This window comes from Bos grunniens, chromosome X (assembly GCF_055505025.1).
Source record: "Bos grunniens cultivar Pamir isolate PY7600 chromosome X, Bosgru_T2T1.0, whole genome shotgun sequence".
Taxonomy (NCBI): domain Eukaryota; kingdom Metazoa; phylum Chordata; class Mammalia; order Artiodactyla; family Bovidae; genus Bos; species Bos grunniens.
In genome coordinates, this window is record NC_141194.1 from 131,636,532 (window position 1) to 131,657,486 (window position 20,955).

Sequence of the window (20,955 nt, forward strand, 5' to 3'; positions counted from 1 at the left end):
TTGTTTGTTTTTTGTTTCCCAGTACATATAAAAGTTACATTTACACTATAACTTCTGAGTGTGCAATATGCATAGTATTTGTCTGAAAAATCTACATATCTTAATTTTAAAATATTTTATTGTTAAAAATTCCAAAGTAATTACAATAGTAACGTGAAAGAACACAGATCAACATAACAAATGTTATAATAATGAAAATGTTTGAAATATTGCAAGAATTACCAAAATGTGACATGGAGATATGAAACTGTTGGAAAACTGGTACCAACAGACTTGCTCAGTGCAGTCTCTGTGAAGCACAGTGAAGTGAAACGCAATAAATCTACGTATGCCTGCAATTGTACTACTACACTTATCTTCGAGTTGCAGTTCTTGGTCACAGGGAAGCCCTCCAGATAAGGTGCTAAACCTTTCTCAGCACTCACTTCAGTCTCGAGATTCCTATTTACTACCCACTCTTAAAGTCAGCAGCTCACAGTGTAACATGTTTACACGTCCTCTAGCGTCTTCACCTGCTCGTCTTCTTTCTATCCTGTTCATTTATCTATCTATTTATAGCTGTGCTGGGTCTTTGATGTACTTGGGTTTTCTCTAGTTGTGGTGACCAGGGCTACTCCCCAGTTGCAGTGCACAGGTTTCAGGTTGTGGCCCCAGAGTGTGCAGGCTTTGGTAGTTGTAGCACGTGGGCTCAGTAGTTGGGCACACAAGTTTAGTTGCCCCGCGCATGTGGGATCTTCCTGGACCAGGGATCAAACCCATGTCCTCTGCGTTGGCAGGCAGATTCCTAACCACTGGACCTCCAGGGAAGTCCCAAGTCTTCTTAATGGTAAGTATTATAGGGTAGAGACTACGTCTTAGATCCCTCCTAGTGTAGTGATTAATATAAATAGCTTTACAGAAATAATAAGAACACAAAAAAAAAAAAAAGAAAGAAATAATAAGAGCTACTGTTTATTGAGAACTTATGATGGGTCAGCACATCAAATGAGACATGCTTGAAATTATATATGCCATTCAATCCTCACAGCAACCTTGTGAGGCAGGTACTATTATTCATTTTCACAGACAAGAAAACAGGTTAAGAGAGGCAAGCTGACCTGCTTACACCTAAAACCACTCACTAACAGCCTGGCTCCAGAGTTCACACTAAACCATTATTTTATTGCTTCTCAAAATGTGGTCTGCATAAACAACCTGCATTCAAATCACTTCAGGTGCATACCACAAAGCGTTGCACCCCATGCCAGCTAAGCTGAATCAGAATCACCAAGGATAGGCTCCAGAGATACCTGAGATTTTACCCAGGTAATTGATATTAGACTAAAGTTTGAGAATCAATATACTAAACACATGTGTGTTAACTGCCACAGAATCACGCATATAAATACATACCCGTGCATGCATGTAAAGAAAAACATACCCATCAACACATAATATTTTGTACCAGAGTGGTCCTTAGGGATCAGTGAGGGAAAGTATCTATAGAGTCTGCTTTTCCAGCCAAATAATCATATTAACAAATCTGCATAGTGAATTTCACATTCCTGGCTCTATAGGAAAAACGGGTATAAAAATATCTTGGCCTTGCTGGATCTTGGCAGTGGAGGGTGGATGGGTGGATGCCCAGACTCACAGCCCACCCTACCCGCTCCTCCCACACAATGTCTATGTCTATGCATCTGTTTCTTAGGTTATGCCATAAGCCAATTTCAAAAGAAAGTGAAGGTGCAAAAGAGACACAAGGTATATCAAAATCTTTGCTTCGGTAATTCTTCACTATGAACCTGAATAAGTTGCTTAATTTCTCTTGCTTCATTTTTTTTCGTCTGTAAGATTGAGATGATAACAACAGTAGCCATTTCATAAAGCTGTTATGAAGGTTAAATGACCCAGTATGTTTAAAGAGCTTGGAGTCTGTCTTATAACAAGGGCTTGACAAGTTACACTTGATGTTAGTATAGTAGTAGTATTCTTAGGTTTTGAGCTTAGCATCCAGAACCTGTTTCCAGCTGGATTACAAGTGGGTCTTTATGTGGAGGACCCTGGAGAGTTTGTCAGTGTGACGTGGAAGAATATGTTTTTAGATATGAAACTGGGATGGAAGAAAAAATAAAGATATTATTTTGCTTAGCGCTTCCTCTCCTGTCATGGTAATTTATTATTATTTATTTAATGATATGCAGCTTTACTACAAAAAATATTCAGTGTCCTGACAGCTGAACTTCTCACTTTCAAGTCAAGTCTCATTTATACAAGCCAAGGTGATATGTAGAGTAGTCAGGAAAGGAGTAGGGACCCTCATTCGGGTAAGGTCTACATCACTGTCAACTTTACGTACTTGTAAATTATGAGAGTGGCACACGCCGCATTAGGTCTAGGTATGGACACTGTTCCCAGTTATTGCGTTCAGTTTTTCTGGTCTAGGCAACTGCTTTGTAAAAATGTTTCACATTTTCTACTAAATTTGTTTCTAGGAAAAATTTCATTTTATTTCTATTACAGATCCCAATTAACTACAGACGCACATTGTAAACTCTAGGGAACCACTCAATTTTCAAAAAGAGGTACAAATTAAAAGCCAGTAGTCAAGGTAAAATGGAATAAAAATGCTCAATTTTTAAAAACTGTAAACATTGAAAAGTCAAGGAAAAAATGGAATAAATAGAAAACAGCAAGCATTGACGGTACATTTCAAGCAAACTATATCAGGAAATACAGTAAATGCAAGTTGTCTAAATACACCACTTAAAAGACACAGATTTTTCACATGGAATAAGAAAGCCAGACACAATTATGTCTTCTACAAGAAACCTACTTTTAAATACAAAGACCCATATAGACCCATATAGAGTGAAAGTAAAGGGAAAAATCAGTGTTTTCATTCCCTGGCCCTGGCAGATGTTACCAGATGTTGGATAAAGTGAGGAAGGTAACATCAGAACAAGTCAGCAAGGAGGAAAGAATATACATGTCCAAAATTCTTCATAGAAAACCTTTAGAGTTCGATGATTCCTGAAATTCAGAATTTGGGGTATTTTGGACAGGTAATATGTGAATATATGGTATATTATATAATACTCCTGGTAGGTGTTATAAACACATTAGTATTTCATAGTGAAATGGATAGTCACATAAACAGTTTATACATAAAGACTATGTTGCTGTTCAGTCACTAAGTCGTGTCCAATTCTTTATGACCCCACAGACTACAGTACGCCAGCCTTCCCTGTCCTTCACAATCTCCCCTGGTGGCTCAGATGGTAAAGAATCAGCCTTCTATGCAGGAGACCTGGGATTGATCCCTGGTTCAGGAAGATCCCCTGGAGAAGGGACTGGTTACACACTCTAGTATTCTTGCCTGGAGAATCCCATGGACAGAGGAGCCTGGCGGGCTACAGTCCATAGGGTTGTAAAGAGTCGGACACAGTAGAGCAACTAACATAAAGACTATACAAAGCCTTGTATCAATTGGGGTCAAGTTTTGCTGCCTAATGAGTTTTGGTGCCAAATTTATGAAAACTTTTGGTTTTTGGAGATTACTGAATTTTGGAATTATAGCTAATGGATCTTGGTCCATGGTCATGTCAGTCGAGGAGAACAAGAGAAACAGTAAGACCCACAAAAGAGGCCATGCTGAAGCTCCTCAGTTATGGGTTAGAGGCCCATTCTTCACTTTTTCCAGCCAGAGACAGCACTCGGCCTCTAGTCTGAAGCCCCCACAGTGCACAGTACTTTGAGTGTAGGGTTGTGGATCCCTTAGGGCAAAGTTATGCCCACTATACATGCAGAGAATATGACCCTAGGATAGAAGCACTGCATACACCATGGCCAAGTGCTGACCAGGGGTGGCATCAGGAAGGACTAGCACAGAGCAGCTCTTTTAATGTATTAAATTCATGCACAAGATTTTATCTGGAGAAAGGGTACTAAACTATTGCCAAAGAATATCTGTCGACCATAGCATGGAAAAGTACATTGGACTGTTTCATTGAAATTTGCTGAGAGTAGAACTTAAATGTTCTCACTGCATTTAAGAAAGAAAAAGAGAGAGGGGGTGAGGGAGGGAGGAAAGGAAGGAGGGGAAAAGGATGGGTAAATATGTGAGGTGACTGATGTGTTAACTCACATATCTAACCACCATGTTGAACACCTTAACTATCTTAATAATTTTATCTGTCAGTCATACCTCAATAAAACTGGAAAAAAGGTGGTTTAATTTTATTCTATTTGGAGTTTAGAGATATATATATTTGTGTATTTCATCACATTAGGGATGTTTTGGCCATTATTGCCCCTAATATTCTTTCTACCCCTTCCTCTCTTTTCTCTTCTAGGACTCCTGTTGTGATATGTTGGTCTTGATGGTGTCCCATAGTTCCAGTAGGAGCTTGCTCAGCCATTCTGAAGGCAGAAATATAATCAATTCCTCTTAACCTCAGCATATAAACTTCCTAGGGGAATATGTGGATTATGTGGATGCCTGATCTAGTGGAGATAAGCCAAGTCACGAGCAGACTGTGGAAATGATGGCAAGTTGGCTGAGTTTCATAGGAAAACAGTTGGCAGGGCTGGTCCTTAGGCATAGCCTACTTCAGTGACCATCTACCTTTCTCCACTCCTACACTCGTCATATGCATAATACACCATCATTAACTCTCATTTACACTTAGAGATTCTCATGAAGGGGGTGCCTACAGCACATCTGCGCCCACGGGACCTTATGCTGTGCCTCCTTCTGTTCACTCTCAATCTCTCACAGGTTCAAATCACTGGAATGAATGGCATAGTAGAAGCCTACTATATTCCTATCACTAAATCCTTCCCACCAGCAGCCTGCAGCAAAGTCCACAATGTCCATAAGATGTCATTTCTGGAGGCTGAGGTATTCTGAGGCAGCATGATAAACCAGGAAAAATTTCAGCTGACGGTTGGACATGTTTAGGTTCTAATAGCACCTCTGCCAGTTATTAGCTGCGTGACTTTGAGAAAAATCACTTACCCTCTCTGAACACATGTCCTCAACTGTAAAAAGGGATAATAAGAATACGAACCACTCTACAGAGTTGTTGTGAGAATTAAATGAAACGAAGTTTACGAAGTCAAGGGTTGAAGGTGAGATGTAAATCTTACAACTTACAAACGAACAGGCCAAGTGGTGGCGTGCAAAGAGCACAGCATGGAGTAAGATAAAACTGGATTCGAAACTGGGCTCTGCATTTACCAGCTGTATGACCTTGCTAGTCTCTTAATTAGCTTAACTGGTTTCCTCATCGGTATAATGGTGACAAGAACACTGATCATAAATAATGGTCGTGAAGATTCAATGGGAGAAAGTAAGTGAAAACAAGCATGTGTGCATGCATTTCATACATACTTCTGGGGCATATGAGAGTATGGTATGATTTCCCCACACAGTGCAGTATGGGGAAAGGTGGGGGAATACTTTAGAACAAGTGCTCAGGAAAGCCTATTACTGACACGAAGAAGGTGATGGAAGAACTTGGCAAACAGGAGTTTCCATTCCTTGCAAATTTTTAAAACTTGCACTACTTCCGTCCAGGCATCTTGTAAAAGGCTCTCTCCTTTGAGAAGCATGTATCCACCTCCCTGGGGTACCCCTCCCCCTTGACCAGTTCTTTCCTTTCCCCTCAGACTCTTGTGCTTGCCCTGCCCCTCCAAAGCATAAAACCCTGAGACAGCAAGGACACTGCTGGTCCTGATTCAGTAGTCAGCCTCTTTCCATGGTTCCTTTCCTGCAGCATGCCTGCTAGTTTGTTTGTGGGAATCCTCTTCTTTTTTAAAATCTTTTCATGACAACTTTATTCAGATATAATTAACAAACCACTATCACTGACCACAAGCTAAGGAGCAGGTCTCTGAAGTCTGGCCAGAGACCAAGCTGCTAACACTGAACACAATTCTTCTGTTTAACCCTGGGCTCCAGCCAAATATCTAACCTAAGATGTAGCCTGAGTACCCAACTCTGGACTTAACCCGAATTTCAGACTGAGCCCTTAACGCTGGTCCCTGAGATGCGAACCTCAATTCTATCCATCGACTGAGCCTCTTTCTGGCCATACTTCAATACCTTAACTCTGATTAAACTGAGTCTCTAAATCTAGTCAAATATTCACTGCCTATGTCTGGTCCAAGACTAAGTAGTTATGGCCAGTTCCAGACTGAGACACTAACCTTGGTCTCCGATTGAACCCTAACTATGGCCACTGATAAACCCTTAATTTGTGATACAGAGATCCAACATATGATCAGACCTAGCCTCTACACCTGTCCCAGGCTGAGTATCAAGCTCAAGCTACAGACTGTGACCTAACTGTGGAATATACTTAATATCCTCCACGGACCACAAAATGAATGCTCAGCATACACACTGACTAAACTCTCACCCCGACCACAAATGGAGGCTCTAACTCTGTCACAGCATGAGATCTGATCTTGGAAACCTACCCAGCTACAATTTCCACCGACTTAGCACTAACCAGAAAATGACCCCAACACTGGCAACAGAATGACTGCTAAACTTGGCTTCATACAGAAACAAAAACATGTACAGAGACTGAACTCTGAACTTGGCCAAAGACTGTGCCTTAATCCTGGCCAAGAAGTGAAACCAAATCTTCTTCAAAACTGGAGGATATATTCTGACCACATCATATGCCCTAATCCTGTTCACAGATAGGACCCTGAATACAGCCACAGCCTGAGACTTAACTCTGTTCAAAGCTCAAGTTCTAAATCTGGCCAGATACTGAGTTCATAAATCTGACCGTGGAATAATTCACTGAACCTGGGCTCCATCACTGGCCACTGATTTTGCCCCTAAAGCTTATAGCATCTAACTGCTTACAAACTCAGTTTTTAGTCACAGACTGAATTCTTAACTCTCATCACAGACTGAGCCCTTAAGACTAACCTTCAGCCTGAGTTTTCACCCTGAAAATAAAACTTACACTTTCAAGATGGCTAATGACTGATCTTGAATATTTGAGGCAAACTTGCGATTCATGGGGTCGCAAAGAGTCAGACATGACTGAGCGACTGATCTGATCTGATCTGATCTGAACCCTATCTCTGGCTAAATGCTAGCCCCAGATTGAATCTCAACTCTGACCACAGCTTTAACCTTAATTCTAGCCACAGACATTGCCAAGACCAGAAACTGAATTGTTCACCAAAAGTGGGCAAAGACTGAACCCAAACTCTGAATGTGAATTAAGAACAAAACAAATACTTTTCATAGTCTTTGCCTAAAATCTAACAAGAGATTAATTTGTACCCTGAGAACAGATGCAACTCACCATGTCCAAGGGTGCACCATGGGAGCTCTATTCCTGGGTACATTCTGAGCACCACCCTGGGACAAAGACTGTAAATCCTGCCCATAATCTGAGACCCAAAGACTAAACCCTAAGCCTGGCTAAAGAATGATTCCTAACACTACAAGGTTATATCAAAACCCTCCTCATATTATTAGAACTAACAACAGGCTAAGACTGAGTACTAACCTTTGTCACAGAATGATTCTTAATTGCATAAACAAAGTGCACTATTTTAGTGGCCACAAACTGAGTCCTAGCACTAGCTTGAGATTGAGCAATCAGTCTGGCCACAATCTGAGCCCTAAATTGGGGAAAGATGTGCGCATGACACTGGGCAGGGTAGGGGCACTAAAAATTAGCACAGACTGAACTCTACGACTGACACCAGATTGCCTGCCATACTAGCCAGAGTCTAAGTACCAAATTGACAACAGAACATGAATACTCTGAACTCAAACCCTGGCAACGGCCTGAGCCCCAAACCCTGATTGCAGCCTGAGAATCTAACTTTAAACACAAGCTGGATCCTATATGTTGTCCATTCTCACACTAACTTTGATTTGTAGACTGATGTGTAATGTGGGCAGCCAACCTGAGAAACATGTTTACACTCTTCTCTTAGCCCTAAAACCTTCTTCATAGTAAGTCTTAACCTGGCCATCGGTAATCCCCAAACTCTGGTATTAAATTAAAGCTTGTTGTCATTGTTAATCACTGAGTCTTTTTGCGACGCCATGGACTGTAGCCTGCCAGGCTCCTTTGTCCGTGGGATTTCCCAGGCAAGAATACTGGAGTAGGTTGCCATTTCCTTCTCCAGGGGATCTTCTTGAACACTGGGCAAACCTGCAAATGCATGTCTCCTGCACTGGCAGGTGGATTCTTTACTGCTGAGCCACCAGGGAAGCCTGGTAAAAACTTAATCGGAGGCAAAAATCAGTTGCATTTCTACATATTAACAACAAACTATCTGAAACTTAAGAAAACATATCATTTATGATAGCATCAAAATAACAAAATATATAGGAATAAACTTAACTAAGGAGGTGAATGGAGAAGGAAATGACAACCCACTCCAGTAGTCTTGCCTGCAGAATCCCATGGGCAGAGGAGCCTGGTGGGCTACAGTTCACAGGGTTGCAAAGAGTCAGACGTGACTGAAGCCACTAAGCATGCACGCACAAGGCGGTGAAAGACTTGTACAATGGAAACTATAAAATACTAATGACAGAAATGAAAGCAGATGGAAGTTAATGGAAAGACATCCCTTGTTCGTAGATTGAAGACTTAATATTGTCAAAATGTCCATACTACCCAAAGTGGTCCATAGATCCAACCCAATACCTATCAAAACACCAATGGCATTTTAAACAGAAAAAGAAAAAACAACCATAAAATTAATATGGAACCAAATAGTTTTCCAAATCAGACATAAAAATGGCCAACAGGTATATGAAAAGATGCTCAAGGTCATTAATCACTAGGGAAATGCAAGTGAGCTATCACCCCACACCTGTTAGGATGGCTATTACCAAAAAGGCAAGAGATAACAAGTGCGACTATATCAAACTAGTTTTTGTGCAGTGAAGGAAACTATCAACAAAATGAAAAGGCTGCCTACTGAATGGGACAGTTGCCTACTGAATGGAAACAGATGCCTACTGAATGGGACAAGGTATTTGCAAAAATATATCCAATAAGGGCTTAATATCCAAAATATACAAAGAAATCATGTAACTCGACATAAGGAAAAAAAACAAATAATCTGATTTCAAAAATGGGCAGAGGACATAAATAGACATTTCTCCAAAGAAAACATACAGATGGCCAACAGACACATGGAAAGATGCTCAATATCACTACTCATCAGGAAAATGCAAATCAAACCCACAATGAGATATCACCTCACAATTGTCAGAATCACTATTATCAAAAAGACAACAAATAACAAGTGCCAGCAAGGATGCAGAGAAAAGGGAACCTTTGTGCACTGTTGGTGGGAATGTAAATTAGTGCAGCCGCAATAGAAAATGGTATGGAGGTTTTTCAAAAAATTAAAAATGGAATTATCATACTATCCAGCAATTCCACTCCTGGGTGTTTATCCAAAGAAAATGAAAACATTAATTCAAAACTATGTATGAGCCCCTATGCTCACTGCAGCACAGTTCACAATAACCAAGGTAAGTGTCCACCAATAGATCAATAGATGAATGAATAAAGAATATGTGGTATATATTTATACAATGGAATACTTCTCAGCCATAAAATAGAACAAAATGTTGCCATCTGTGACAACATGGATGGACCAGAGGGCACGATGCTAAGTGAAATAAATCAGACAGAGAAAGACAAATATTATATGATTTAACATATATGTGAAATCTAAAAAAAAAAAAAAAAACAAAAGAAGGAACACAATAAAACAGAAACAGAGGTATAGATACAGACAACAAATAGGTGGTTGTCAGAGGGGAAAGAGAGGAGAAGGAGAGAAACAGATGAGGGAGATTAAGAGGTACAAACTTCCAGTTACAAAATAAATGATTTAAGGATATAAAGTGTACAATGTGGGGAATATAGTCAATACTGTGTCTTTGTATGGTGACAGATGGCAATGCGACATATTGTAGTGATCATTTAGAAATGTATAGAGATACAGAATTTGTGCTATCTGTGTACCAGAAACTAACATAGCACTGTAGATCAATTACACTTCAAAAACAAACTCATAGAAAATTAGATCAGATTTGTGGTTACCAGAAGCAGGGGAGGGAGGGCAGAAGGAATTGGATAAAGGTGGTTAAAAGGTACAAACTATTAGTTATAAGATAAATAAGTATTGCTACTAGGGATGTAATGCATACTATGATCAATATAATTAATACTGCTCTATGTTAGGTATGAAAGTTGTTAAGAGACTAAATCCTCTCCTCTTTGGTAACAATAAATTTGTTTTCTACCCATCTGCAAGTCTGTTTTTGTGTATAGATTCATTTGTGTCATTTTTAGATTCCACATACAATGATGTCAAATTGAGAGGGCGGGAGGGAAGACCAAATTGGGTGTATGGGATTAACTGATAGGAACTACTATATATAAAAGATAAACAGTAAGGATATACTGTATAGCACAGGAATTATAATCTATGACTTGTAATAATCTATAATGTAGTGTGCATAAGTGCATGCTGTCACTTCAGCTGTGTCCAACTCTTTGCAACCCCATGGACTGTAGCCCACCAGGCTCCTCTGTTCATGGGATTCTCCAGGCAAGAATCCTGGAGTGGGTTGCTCCAGGATAATGCAGTATAATCTGAAAAAAAAAAAAAAAACTAAATCACTTTGTTGAACACTTGAAAGTAACGCAACATTGTAAATCAGACATAGTTCAAGAAAGAAAGAAAATAATCAACTTGTTTGTTTTAAGCAAAAGAGAGAGAGAGGGAGAGAAACAGAGAGAGTACTTCCTAAGAGTTCTTATCACAAGGAAAAAAAATTGTTTTCTATTTCTTTAATTTTGTATCTGTATGAGATGATGGATGTTCACTAAACTTATTGTGGTTATCGTTTCATGATGCATAGCATCATGATTCTATACACCTCAAACTTATACAGAGCTGTGTGTCAATTATATCTCAATAAAACTGGAAGGAAAAAAATCAGTTTAAAAAAGTATCAGGGAGGGGGGTTCAGGATGGGGAACACGTGTACACCCGTGGAGGATTCATGTTGATGTATGGCAAAACCAATACAATATTGTAAAGTAATTAGCCTCCAATTAAATAAATAAATTTAAATTAAAAAAATAAATACATAAAATAAAAAAGTATTAGTGAGGATGTGGAGAAATTGGAATTTTCATACACTGTTGGTAGAAATAGAGAATGGTGCAGTCAACATGGAAAAAAGTATGGAGGTTCTGCCAAAAATTAAAAATAGACATGTCACTGGCATTGTGTGTGTGTGTGATGTGATATATTTACATATGTAAAATATTATTCAGCCTTAAAAAGAAGGAAATCTTACCATTTGTGACAACATAGATGAACATAGAAGACATTATACAAAGTGGAAAAGGGCAAATATAGGTGGACAAATATTCATAACTCCACTTTTATGAGATAACTAAAGTAGCCAAACTCATACAAGCAGAGAAAAGAATGGTGGCTGCCAGGGGCTGGGGAGAGGAGGAAATGGGGAGCTGGTGCTTAGTGAGTATAAGGTTTTCATTTTACAAGATGAGTAAGTTCTAGACTTGTTTACAACATAGTGCCTGTCGTTACAAATACAGTATTGTACACTTTAAGATATGTTAAGAGGATAGATTTCATGTTAAATGTTCTTACCACTCCAAAAAAAAGAAAATCCACAAGAGAAGAGAAGGAGATTTTTGGAGGTGATATATACATTCAGTGCCTTGATTATGGTGATGGTGTCATGGCTATATGCCTGTGTCCAAACTCATCAAAATGTATACACTAAATGCATGGAATTTTGTATATCAGTTATGCATAAATAAAGCTTTTTCAAAAGAAACAGAAGGGACATTGCCCACGATTTTTGTCCCTATAATCAGGAAAATACATTTTTCCATAAGTCAAAGCATATTCCTTTTTATGTCTCACTGATGAAAAAGCACCTGAGAAAAGTACTGTTAGCGTCTAGTCTATCTTATGATAATGATAAAGGAAAGGTGTGCTTTCAAGGTTTGCGGTTAACCAATTATTAATATGTGCCACAGCAGGAGCTCTCTGTTATCCAAAAATCTTTGACAAATTACTGTCTCAACATTCAATCCAGCTACTAATAATTATAAGCTTCCTTCAAGTGTTTATATAAGCAAAAATAAGTTATCATGTATGGAACAACACTGGAATTATATAAACGAGAATGTTAATAGATAACATTAACACTCAGCACTCAGTGAACAGAAACTCTACACAAAGTCAAAATGGGACGATTACCAGCAGAATCAACTCTGACACAGTTCAGTTCAGTTCAGTCACTCAGTCGTGTCCGACTCTTTGTGACCCCGTGGACCACAGCACGCCAGACTTCCCTGTCCATCACCAACTCCCGGAGCTTGCTCAAACTCATGTCCATTGAGTCCGTGATGCCATCCAACCATCTCATCCTCTGTCGACCCCTTCTCCTTCTGCCTTCAATCCTTCCCAGCAGCAGGGTCTTTTCCAGTGAGTCAGCTCTTCGTATCAGATGGCTGGAGAAGGGAATGGTAAACCACTTAGTAGTCTTGCCTTGAGAACCCCATGAACAGCACGAAAAGGCAAAAGGATATGACACTGAAAGATGAACTCTGACACAGGCCAAATTGAAATGCTAACGCAAGTCACCTACTGAACCAGGCTCAGGCTGCAGAATGAGGTACAACACTGACCACTGTGACTTAGCGCCACAGACCATTCCAACATGAGCAAAGACAGAACCTTGACACTGGCTAAAGTCAGAAACTGCACCTTGAACTACTTTGGCCAAATATGCATCCCCAATCCTGCTCACAGAGTTGACATCTGGCCACAAACTATACTCTAACACTGTCCATAGACGAAATGCTCACTTTGGTCTGAAACAAAACTAGGGCTCATCAAAGTTAATATCCTAACATGGCAACAGACAGTATAAAACTAAGACACTGCCTGTGTATTAACAACGGCCACAGACTGAGGCCTAAAGCTGGGCCAAAACTAAACTCTAATTGGAGCTTTACCTGATGAAAGACTGAACATAAATCCTGTTCAAATTCTAATTAGCTCTTCCCCAGGCAATACAATTGACAGGAACTGTAACCCCTGACAGAGCTATGATATGGCCTTTACTGATTTCCAAACCTAGAAATAACAGTGATTCCAATACTGACTAAAAACTAAAGTGAAACCTTGAGCTGAGCCCTAACCGTGGATGTGATCTGTCTAAGGTTAAGCTACAGACTGAGCCCTAATACTAATCTTAGAATAAGGCCTCTCTTATATAAACTACACCCTAATACTGGCTAAAATTTGGACCCAAATAGTGTACCTTGTCTTCACAATGAGTATAATCCAGGCCACACTGGACTAAAGAGCCTCACAGTGAGCTTTCATGCCAGTCAGAAATACGTTCTGATCTTTATCACAGATAGAACCATGGCTTTAACACTGGAGCCTAACACTGATAACAGGCTGAGTCCTAAACTTGCTTCCATGGTCCTCTAACCATGGATCCACACTGACTCATTAAGACAGCAACAGATCAAGTAAGCCTTCACCTAAGCCGAAGATTGAAGCCAAACACATTCCACATTATAAACCTGAACCCTGGCCATGACTTCAACTGTACACTGGCTCTTAAGCCTTAACCTTGGCCTACCAATTGATCTATAAATCCAGCCAGACTGATTTACAAAGGGTCACTATTTCACAAATTCATCTTCTTCTGTGTGTGTGTATGTTAGTCACTCAGTTGTGTCCAACTCTTTGCGATCCTATGCACTGTAACCCACCAGGCTCCTCTGTCCATGGAATTCAGGCAAGAATAGTGGAGTGGATTGCCATTCCCTTCTTCAGGGGATCTCCCACCCAAGGATCAAAGCTGGGTCTCCTGCATTGCAGGCGGATCCTTTACCATCTTCCCTGGTGGCTCAGATGGTAAAGCATCTGTCTGCAATGCCTGAGCCCTGGGTTCAATTCCTGGGTTGGGAAGATCCCCTGGAGAAGGAAATGGAAACCCACTCCAGTACTCTTGCCTGGAAAATTCCATGGACCAAGGAGCCTGGTAGGCTATAGTCCATGGGGTCACAAAGAGTCGGACACGACTGAGTGACTTCACTTTCACTTTCTATACCCAAGCATTCTTTCCTGGGTACATTTTCAAGCATACATTCTATGAACAATAGGTCAAGAAGAGTCCCACCTTTGTATGTGTAAACACACATACACACACATTACAATTAGCATTGTAGAAATATTAACTGTCACTACTTTTTTTTTTTTTTTTGGCTGCACCCTTTAGCTTGTAGGATCTTAGTTCCCTGACCAGGGATTGTACCTGGGGCCCCAGCAATGAGAGTTCAGAAGTGCAGAGTGTTTTGTTTTTTTTTTTTTAATTTAATTTTATTTATTTTTTTTTTTTAGGGAATAATTTTTTTTAATTTTATTTTTAACCTTTACAATATTGTATTGGTTTTGCCAAATATTGAAATGAATCCGCCACAGGTATACATGTGTTCCCCATCCTGAACCCTCCTCCCTCCTCCCTCCCTATACCATCCCTCTGGGTCGTCCCAGTGCACCAGCCCCAAGCATCCAGTATCGTGCGTCAAACCTGGACTGGTGACTCGTTTCATACATGATACTATACATGTTTCAATGTCATTCTCCCAAATCTCTCCACCCTCTCCCTCTCCCACAGAGTCCAGAAGACTGTTCTATACATCAGTGTCTCTTTTGCTGTCTCGTATACAGGGTTATTGTTACCATCTTTCTAAATTCCATATATATGTGTTAGTATACTGTATTGGTGTTTTTCTTTCTGGCTTACTTCACTCTGTATAATAGGCTCCAGTTTCATCCACCTCATTAGAACTGATTCAAATGTATTCTTTTTAATGGCTGAGTAATACTCCATTGTGTATATGTACCTTAACTACTGGACCGCCAGGGAATTTCACTGCTATTTATTTTAATTATTAATCTTATTTATTGATAGTTTCCCCCTATTAGAATGTAAGTTCCAAAGGGAAGGGATATGGTCTGGGTTTTGCCCCCACCCCCATTCCTCTATTCCCAACATCTAGAATTGTACCTGGAATGTTGTAGGTACTCAATAAATATTTGTTGAATGGATGAATGAATAGTTCCTTGTTACTCTTCTGTCCTTTTATTTAACCTCTCTGTACAATATTCCAGTGCTTCTACTTTGTTTTCTGTTGGTTCAAATATCAGGCCATTCCTTCTCAGCTTCTTTTGAAGGCACATCTTCCTCTACCTACTACTTGAATATGGTTATTATCTAGGGTTCCATACTTAATCTTGGAGAAGGCAATGGCAACCCACTCCAGTACTCTCACTGGAAAATCTCATGGACGGAGGAGCCTGGAAGGCTGCAGTCCATGGGCTTGCTCAGGGTCAGACACGACTGATCGACTTCACTTTCACTTTTCACTTTCATGCATTGGAGAAGGAAATGGCAACCCACTCCAGTGTTCTTGCCTGGAGAATCCCAGGGACGGGGGAGCCTGGTGGGCTGCCGTCTATGGGGTCGCACAGAGTCGGACACAACTGGAGTGACTTAGGAGTAGCAGTCATACTTAATCTTTGTCCTTTTAAAATTACCATTCTAAGCATTCCATAAAATTCAATTCATATTTATGTATTTAATTACCATCTATTATTGATGTATCCCAAATGTCTAGTTCTAACTCAGACCTCTCTCCTGCACTTCAGATCTACATTTCCTTACAGCCTTTGAGGCATCTCTACACAAATATTCCAGAGATTCCTCAAATTTTTAAATGTCCTATACCCCACAAAACTTGCAACTCTTTCTGGGGTCCCTATCTCAATGAATGGTAGGTTCACTCTTTCATATCAGAACCTGAGAGTCATAATGGATGCCTTCCTTTTCCTCCCTTTTCATATACATGCATGCATGCTAAGTAACTTCAGTCGTGTCCGACTCTATGCGACCCTATGGACAGCAGCCCACCAAGCTCCTCTGTCCACAGGATTCTCCAGGCAAGAATACTGGAGTGGATTGCCATTTCCTTCTCAAATTCTTGAAATTTCATATTCAAATTATCACCAAATCCAACTGATCATATCATTTTCCTTGCTTAAAATCCTTTGATGGTTCTTTAGTGCTTTCAGGTTATATTGTGAACTCATTAGAATGGCCCTATATTCCTGCCCCATCTAGTTCCTGCAGTATCGAAATTTTTTGTTGTTTTTTGCACTCTCTCACATCCTTATCCCTGTGTATGATTAACCTCCTTGCCCCAAAGCTGACAAATATCTTACCGGTTCTCCAAGGCTCATCATTCAAGCATTGCTTTCTCCAGAAATGGAATGAGTTCTTCCTCTTCTATGGTCCTACAGAACCCTATAAAGAACCTTTTAGAGCACTCTGTACATTGTATAGTCTATCTCTCTTCTTAGATCGTGAGGTACTTCAGAGGAAGGACTATTTTCCAATTCTGTAGCAATTGGGCCAGTCCAGGGCCTTGCACAAAGCAGTTTGCGGAATACATTTTTGAGTCTATTAAATCATCTTCTTCCTTCATGTCACTTTAAAAAATTTTAGGCAAGTATCTGAGCAAAATGCAATTCCTCTTTCTTTGCTTTCGTTCCATTTGTGAGTCAAAAAGTTGTCATCAGTGAAATTGTAATAACCCAATCCTAATGATCCATTCAGCTCCAAGGATTCATCTATAACAAAGAAAGCAGAAGTCAAAAGTGAGGAGTGAAATTAGTCCTAATAAGCCATTTTCTTCTGATGTACTATGCATATAAGTTAAATAAGCAGGGTGACAATATACAGCCTTGACGTACTCCTTTTCCTATTTGGAACCAGTCTGTTCCATGTCCAGTTCTAACTGTTGCTTCCTGACCTACATACAGATTTTTCAAGAGGCAGGTCAGGTGGTCTGGTATTCCCCTCTCTTAAAGAATTTTCCACAAATTCTTCTAGAAAATTAATTTTCTAGAAGAATTTATTTTTTTTGGGGGGGGAGGGGGCTCCAAAATCACTGCATATGGTGACTACAGCCATGAAATTAAAAGATGCTTACTCCTTGGAAGAAAAGCTATGACCAACCTAGACAGCATATTAAAAAGCAGAGACATTACTTTGCCAACAAAGGTCCATCTAGCCTAAGCTATGGTTTTTCCAGTAGTCATGAATGGATGTGAGAGTTGGACTATAAAGAAAGCTGAGTGCCAGAGAATTGATGCTTTTGAACTGTGGTATTGGAGAAGACTCTTGAGCATCCCTTGGACTGCAAGGAGATCCAACCAGTCCATCCTAAAGGAAACCAGTCCTGAATATTTATTGGAAGGAATGATGTTGATACTTTGGCCACCTGATATGAAGAACTGACTCATTGGAAAAGACCATGATGCTGGAAAAGATCAAAAGCAGGAGGAGAAGGGGACAACAGAGGATGAGATGGTTGGATGGCATCATCGACTCAACGGACATGAGTTTGACTAAACTCAGGGAGTTGGTGATGGACAGGGAGGCCTGGCATGCTGCAGTCCATGGGGTCGCAAAGAGTCGGACACGACTGAGCGACTGAACTGAACTGACTGACTGAAACCATTTTCTCCAACCTTTTAATCACTTGAAAGTGTTTAGGTGTCCCCTTGTATTCCTTTATCTACCTCCTTTAGCCTATTTTTTTTTTTTTAGTAAAAAGATAATTTCGTAAAGAAATATACAGTTTTTTATTATTCAAGTTGTGTATTTTCTCTAAACTGTTGCATTACACCGATGGATGTGGCCTCTGTTCTTCACAGCGTGACTTCATTATAGGTTAAACAGGTGTCTTATGGCTGGCTTTGAGGTCATTAATGGCTCAGATGGTAAAGCGTCTGCCTGCAATGTGGGAGACCAGGGTTCGACTCCTGGGTCAGGAAGATCCTCTGGAGAAGGAAATGACAATTGAAGTCAAGTGGGCCTTAGAAAGCATCACTAGGAACAAAGCTAGAGGAGGTAATGGAATTCCAGTTGAGCTATTTCAAATCCTGAAAGATGATGCTGTGAAAGTGTTGCACTCAATATGCCAGCAAATTTGGAAAACCCAGCAGTGGCCACAGGACTGGAAAAGGTCAGTTTTCATTCCAATCCCAAAGAAAGGCAATGCCAAAGAATGCACAAACTACCACACAATTGCACTCATCTCACACGCTAGTAAAGTAATGCTCAAAGTTCTCCAAGCCAGGCTTCAGCAATATGTGAACCGTGAACTTCCTGATGTTCAAGCTGGCTTTAGAAAAGGCAGAGGAACCAGAGATCAAATATCCAACATCCACTGGATCATCAAAAAAGCAAGAGAGTTCCAGAAAAACATCTATTTCTGCTTTATTGACTATGCCAAAGCCTTTGTGTGGATCACAATAAACTGTGGAAAATTCTTCAAGAGATGGGAGTTCCAGACCACCTGATCTGCCTCTTGAGACATCTGTATGCAGGTCAGGAAGCAACAGTTAGAACTGGACATGGAACAACAGACTGGTTCCAAATAGGAAAAGGAGTAGGTCAAGGCTGTATATTGCCACCCTGCTTATTTAACTTATATGCAGAGTACATCATGAGAAACGCTGGACTGGAAGAAGCACAAGCTGGAATCAAGATTGCCAGGAGAAATATCAATAACCTCAGATATGCAGATGACACCACCCTTATGGCAGAAAGAGAAGAGGAACTAAAAAGCCTCTTGATGAAAGTGAAAGTGGCGAGTGAAAAAGTTGGCTTAAAGCTCAACCTTCAGAAAACGAACATCATGGCATCTGGTCCCATCACTTCACGGGAAATAGATGGGGAAACAGTGTCAGACTTTATTTTTCTGGGCTCCAAAATCACTGCAGATGGTGACTGCAGCCATGAAATTAAAAGACGCTTACTCCTTGGAAGAAAAGTTATGACCAACCTAGATAGCATATTGAAAAGCAGAGACATTACTTTGCCAACAAAGGTTTGTCTAGTCAAGGCTATGGTTTTTCCTGTGGTCATGTATGGATGTGAGAGTTGGACTGTGAAGAAGGCTGAGCACCCAAGAATTGATGCTTTTGAACTGTGGTGTTGGAGACTCTTGAGAGTCCCTTGGACTGCAAGGAGATCCAACCAGTCCATTCTGAAGGAGATCAGCCCTGGGATTTCTTTGGAAGGAATGATGCTAAAGCTGAAACTCCAGTACTTTGGCCACCTCATGCAAAGAGTTGACTCATTGGAAAAGACTCTGATGCTGGGAGGTATTGGGGGCAGGAGGAGAAGGGGACGACAGAGGATGAGATGGCTGGATGGCAACACTAACTCGATGGACGTGAGTCTGGGTGAACTCCGGGAGTTGGTGATGGACAGGGCGGCCTGGCGTGCTGCGATTCATGGGGTCGCAAAGAGTCGGACAAGACTGAGCGACTGAACTGAACTGAACCAGCACTCTTGCTTAGCTTCAATTATTGCAGGAAAAAGCCAATTCTGACTGCATGTTGGAAGTGTTTCTTTGACTTGATTTTGGTTGCTTTTGTTATCATAATCATACATAATGGCCTATCTCAGAGAATCCTGCCCCTCTGCCTAACTGCTACTAAAGTGCCTTTGTTCAGAACCCTGTCCACCTGTAGATGGCAGGAAGGAAGAAATTAACCAATTCCCTGCCTGAGGCTTGCCATTCTAGGAGATATTTGCAAAATTAAAAGCCTTTTTACTTTGTCTTCTCACTTCCCCCAGCTCTGTTCTATAACAGAACCTGGCATCCAGACCCAGATAATATGGTTATTTGAGACATTACTCTGCCATCTCCTTGGTCAGCCAACTCTCCAAATACAGTCTTATTCCTTGCTTCAACACCTCATCTCTGATTCATCAGCCCGTCCTGCAGGTAGTAGAGAAAGCTTGGACTCGATAACACAAGTCACATTTCTATGCCTGTTGTGACACCATTTCCAAGGGAAAAAATATGGCTCCCAATTAGAAACAAATATACATTTCCAGAAACTTTAAAGTGATACTAATGATGGTTCACACAGAACACATTTTGACAATTTTAAAGGATGAGTCAAAATCCTTAGCTTATCAGAGTATAAATAACATTTTGCAAAAACCCACTGAATCATTTTGATATATGGCAAAACCAATACAATATTGTAAAGTTAAATAAAATAAAATTAAAAAAAAAACTTAATGAGAATTTCAAACTGCGATGACATGTTTGCACCCCCCCCCCCCCCCCGCATGCCAGGAGCTCAACGAACAGTAAAATCAATCTAGAACCTTTAGCTGACCCACAAGCACAACCCCATACCCCAAGAAGGGTGATTCTGTAAGACAGCACATTTCAAACTACAACATCCAGAACACTGTCCTCAACCCGAAACTCTGGGGACAATAGGAACCAGGGGAGGGAGCCGGCGGAGGGGAGGAACTCTGGGTACATAAAAAGAAAGGTCTCGACTTCATCTCCCACAATCCTGTCTTCACTAGAGTCTCTCCGCCAATGTCAGTATTGGATTCCACCCCCTCCACCAGGAAGAACAGCCTCCAACGACCTCAAACTACATTTCCCAGGAGGACAAGGGCTCGGGCCTGCGGCTCCCCCGGTGACCAGTAGCCAATAGGAGACACCTCAGCGGCTGCAGAGTGGGTGAGAGTCCAACCTGGGCCTGGGAGCCGGGCCTAAGCCGGCAGCGCCAGGCGGGGAGTTCAGAAGACTGTCGCCCGGCGCCGTGCGCCGCAAGGGCACTGCCTGCTCGGAAGCTGCGGCACCTCCCGATTTTCCGCGGCTCTATAAGGAGTCGCGCTTCGGTAGCCGGGGAGCTGGAGGTCAGAGAGGCAGAAAGCCTGAGCCGCTGAGGCTGGGGACTGTGGGACTGAGGGGGCCTAGGGAGGATGGTGCTTCCGGGTCCGCG

The 20,955-nt window shown here is 40.9% G+C and overlaps 1 protein-coding gene and 1 long non-coding RNA gene across 15 annotated transcripts in view; one reads left to right on the forward strand and one right to left on the reverse strand.

Annotated features, from left to right (window-relative positions):
* Positions 1 to 8,311: 8,311 nt before the first annotated feature.
* Positions 8,312 to 20,915, reverse strand: LOC147341424 (uncharacterized). Of its 2 annotated transcripts, XR_015159658.1 has the most exons (4): positions 20,596 to 20,728; positions 16,348 to 16,755; positions 12,301 to 12,554; positions 8,312 to 10,649 (listed from the first exon to the last, which is right to left on the reverse strand). It is a non-coding gene; the product is annotated as an uncharacterized LOC147341424 (long non-coding RNA). The 2 variants fall into 2 exon arrangements; XR_015159657.1 differs by lacking the exon at positions 8,312 to 10,649 and having other exon boundaries at positions 12,150 to 12,554; positions 20,596 to 20,915.
* Positions 20,659 to 20,955, forward strand: part of ENOX2 (ecto-NOX disulfide-thiol exchanger 2) — a 289,817-nt gene continuing 289,520 nt past the window's right edge. For 5 of the 13 annotated variants that reach the window (XM_086389292.1, XM_086389297.1, XM_086389300.1 and 2 more), the window contains exon 1: positions 20,670 to 20,869. The gene's annotated coding sequence lies outside the window, so the exon portion shown is untranslated. Of the gene's footprint in view, positions 20,870 to 20,955 lie in introns of all 13 variants that reach the window. The other 8 variants (XM_086389289.1, XM_086389299.1, XM_086389288.1 and 5 more) reach the window with 7 other exon arrangements.